Genomic DNA, 4498 nt, shown 5'->3' with positions numbered 1-4498 from the left:
TCCTAGGGCGCGCCCTCCACCCTCGTGGGTAGCCGGGGACTCTTCTGGCCCAACTCTTGCACTCCAGGGGCTTCTTTTGGTCCATAAAAAATCGTCAAAAATTGGCACGTCAATTGGACTCCGTTTGGTATTCCTTTTCTGTAAAACTCACAAGGAAAAAACAGAAACTGGCACTGGGCTCTAAGTTAATAGGTTAGTCCCAAAAATAATATAAAAGTGCATAGTAAAGCCCATTAAACATCTAAAACAGATAATATAATAGCATGAATACTTCATAAATTATAGATACGTTGGAGACGTATCAGTGTCTATTTGAGTGTTCTTGGAGTTCTTGAGCTAGTTACGATTCGTAACTTGTCCAAGGGTTTGAATCCCTCTGCAGTATGCCTCGGGCCTCCTTTTATAGTCAAGGGGATCGGCACAGTGGCACACAGGAGGTAGAAAGATGTATACTGGCTGAGCTTATCGCTAGCCATTACAGGACAGAACACATTTAATGCGCCCCTTAGGTGTCCCCTTACTTATCGGGGGCGGTAACAAGGCCCGTCCCGTCCGCCGCTGCTCCATCCTACCCCGACACGCATCCAGGCCAGCGAGGCGTGCGGCGCCATGTAGGCTGGCAAGCTGCCGAGTTGGCGCGGTTGTAGGGTCTTCATGAAGATCTGCATGCCACCATGTAGGCGCTCGCTGAGTTCACCTGGAGGCCTCACGTCAACATGCAGGTGCCTGCCTAGTTGGTAGGCTGGCAGCTGTATGGGAATGACGTTGGAATCTTGGCAGGCGTGGACCTAGCTATGGCCCCGCGGATGTACTCGGCAAGGGTCTTGTCGGGGCCCCGGCAAGGGTCTTGTCATGGCACCGTGGTCGTCCCCGGCAAGGATCTTGCCGGAGGTCTTGTGGATTTCGTCGGTGAGGATCTTTCATGCCACCACAGTGCTACCGCCCGAGCCCTAGTTCCAACGTGGTCGATGGTGTTTGGGAAACCTTGGGCTCAAGGGTGGCACGCTCTGCTGGCGTTGGGCAAGTTGCCCCGGCAAGGCTCCTGCCGGAGCTGCGGAGGCCATCCCGGCAAGGATCTTGCCGGGGGAACACACCTCGCCCTCCTGCTCCCTGCGTCTCTGGTATTGGCGTTGCTTTGACTGTCCAGCGGCTTTGACTGCTCCCTCTTCCCTGCTAAGTGTGGCCGTGGGTGCGGCTCTATCTGCCCGTGCACAAGTAAGGGGTACAAAGGAGAGCCCCTACTTTAGTACATCGACAGGATCCCCCGGGCCCGGTCCAGACATACGCGCGACGCGTTGTTGGGCTAGGCCAAGAACGGTGCATGGGCAGACGGGTGGATTTTACCGAGGTAACTTTTTCTATTCGCCCCGCTTCCCCATGACCCGCCTTGAACGCACAACGTGGGGTTCGTGCGTGACGTGGGGGTCATGCGTGGAGCGGCTGCTGCATGCATGAGTCACATCGTAGTTAATGGTAAAGAGTCGGCCCGCGCCTCCCCCATAAAAAGGAATAAACACAAGCGCGCAACTCATTTACCCTCTGCACCCTCCCCAGTCTTGGAACCACCGTCCCATCCTTCTTCCTCCTCAAGTTCCCACCGTCGCTCGCAGCCGCTGCGCCTTCCATTCTTCTTGACCCCTCTCCCCCTTCCAGCTGCCATGGCGCCTAAACCCAGCAAGGGCAAGGGAGCGGCCAAGGATGCAAGGGAGAAGGAGGTGCCGAAGAGCAAGGCAGTGGCGCGGCGGGCGCAGTTCGCTTACTTGTCCCCGTCATCGGTCGATGTCTTTCACCTCAAGGACTTCTTTAGGCCTCTATGGGGGACGGATACGATGGGGCACCCTGCCACACGCGTCATCCCCTCCAATTGCAGCAAGGCCAGCCCAGATCAGTACCCATTTTTGTTGATTTCTTCTCTTGCAGGCTCTGTCCCCCTTTCTCTGATTTTTTCAATGACGTCATGCACACCTTTGGCTTCCATCTTTTGGATCTCACGCCGAACGTCGTGGCGTGCTTGGCGTTCTTTGCCCACCTCTGTGAGGGCTTCGCCGGGGTGCTTCCTAGCACGACACTCTTCCGCCAGTACTTCTAGCCTCGTCTCAATCCAGGGGGCGCCATTTCCGGAAGCTTCGCCTTGATCCCGAGGACCCAGGAGAAAGGTGCATACCTGGAGGTTCCCAGAAGGAGAGTTGGGAGGAGTGGCGTGGCCGGTGGTGCTGGATCATGGAGAAGAACCCGCCAGAATTCTGTCGGGGCGTTCGTCAGAGCCCGCCGCTCTGTGGCCTAGACTGGAGCAACCTCAACGCCGACGACAAGAAGCTTTCGATCGCCACCACCAGGATTCATCGCCTCACCAAGGACGGGCTCACCCTTGATATGATTGGGGCGGATTTCATCCGTCGCCGAATCGCTCCACTGCACAACAAGGGGAGGCCCGCCTGGGACTTCGGGAATGCGGCTGACATCATGAGGCTCCGCCCTAGCCTGAAGCACGACTTCACGGTGATGGGGCACGCCCATTTCAGCCAGAGGCTCTTCCATCTTGACATGTTCAGCAACGGAAGGGTGGAGAGGACCGGCAGGGCCGGGAAGTTCGGCAAGGCCGTCAAGGGGCCCTTGTTCGGGCTGCCGGTGGGAGTGGTCCCGCTGAGAAACAATTCCTGCCTGGTCTTCAACGCGCACGGCCTCGACCTGGCCTGGGTCCAGCCGTCGGCACACGAGGTGCAGGATTTCTTTGACAACTTGGTCGAAGTTCTTGATCATGACAAGCCGCTGCTCATCCAGGACACCACCCAGGAGGAGCTAAACTACATCCCGCCAGGGTGGCGGAGGTGGAGCTTGCCAGGGCGGCCGGCAACACCGGCAACATGGAGGACGAGGATGCCACAGTGGTAGAGGAGAAAGAGCTCACCCAGTGGGCGAAGTCTATCGGGGAAGCCAGCGGCGCTAGCACCGAGGTCCCCCTTGTTGAAGATGTGGTCGAGGAGTCGGCCGAGGAAGAGGGCAAAGCTGATGATCCTCCGGCCACGGAGAAAAGGCATGTCCTGCAGCGGGCTAGCTCTGGTGAGCCGGTCGGGTACGGTAGGGCCAAGCAGCAGCAAGGGGTCCAGGGGGAGGCCATGCGCGAAATGAGGGCCACGACAGTGAAGAAGAAGGCCGCAATGGCGAAGAAGAAGACGACCACCTCTTCTTCATCCAAGCGCTATTGGACTCCATCGCCTTCCCCTCCTCCCACAGACGCCGACACGGAGGTTCCCTTCGACTTCTCATCCCTCGGCCCAAGGAGGAAGAGGAAGGTAACGGAAGAGGGGGTGGAGGACGAGTAAGCATCTTGCTCTTCGTCATTTCCGCCCTTCCCAACCGTGCCACTATCCTTGATTTGTTTTTATCTTCGCAGGGACGCAGAGATGCTGTCCCAACGGGTGGCGAAGAAAGCCAAGGCCTCGGCGGGCAGCCAGCCCCCGGTAGGCACCTCGAATGCGCCGCTGGTGGTGGAGAGCAGCCCGGACAGCAGCCCCAGCCGCAGCCCCCATCTCAGCCCCCAGCGTGCGTTCACCACCCACTCCTCATCAACGTGTGCTGGGGACGATTCTTTTGGCACTGACCTTGCCGTGGCTGCAGGAGAAGGACGGCGGCAGGAGGAGCCACTGAGGGCCACCCCCAACACACCGCACTCATCAACCACGCCGCCCCGAGGAGCGTCCCCGGCAAGGGCGCCGAGCACCGAGCCCATGCGCACGGAGGAGGGGGAGGAGAACTTGGGTGCTGGCGGCCCCGTCCTGGCACCGAATGTTGGTGGGAAGGGGGCCACTTCTTCCCAGCCCGACACGGGTGAGTCATTCTCTCTCTGTCCCTGTTCTTTCTTCTTCTCTTTGAGTTTTGATCTTGGCTCCATCTCAAACTCATTCTTGGTGCCCAAATCCTGCTCCGGCGGACCGAGAGGATCCTGACACCATCATCGAGGAGGTCGCCAAGGACGCTGAGGCTGATGCCAACAAGATTGCCGCTAAGGAAGCCACCAAGGATGCTGAAGATGCCGCCAAGGGGCCGGCCAGGGAGACCAGCAAGGCCGCTGCCGAGGAGGCCGGCAAGGGGCCTGCCGGGGACGCCGGTAAGGCCACTGCCGAGGAGGGGGCGGTTGACGATCAACCCTCCTGCTCCGTCGCCTCTGGCTTGTGCAGGTACTTGAAGGTGGGCGACAACCTTTTCGTCCACCTTCCAAGGACGGCGAGCACCAAAGTGCCCACCAAGGGGGAGGTGTTCGATGACGAGCTGCTCGCCACCACCAGGCTTGAGGTTGTTGACGAGCCGAGTGCCAGTGGTGGCGGTACCCAAGAAGAGCGGCTCCTCCAGGCCAAGAGCACCAACTTCAATAAGCTTCAGGCACTCCACCGCGCCCGTCTGGACAAGGTGAACTCCAAGGAGGCGGTGGCGAACAAGGCGGAGGTAGACCTCGAGGAACACATTGCCGAGGCGCAGGCCTGGTTTCGCCAGGCCCATG

The sequence above is a fragment of the Triticum aestivum genome, chromosome 1B (genome assembly GCF_018294505.1).
Source record: "Triticum aestivum cultivar Chinese Spring chromosome 1B, IWGSC CS RefSeq v2.1, whole genome shotgun sequence".
Taxonomy (NCBI): domain Eukaryota; kingdom Viridiplantae; phylum Streptophyta; class Magnoliopsida; order Poales; family Poaceae; genus Triticum; species Triticum aestivum.
Note: the sequence above shows the minus strand (reverse complement) of the source record.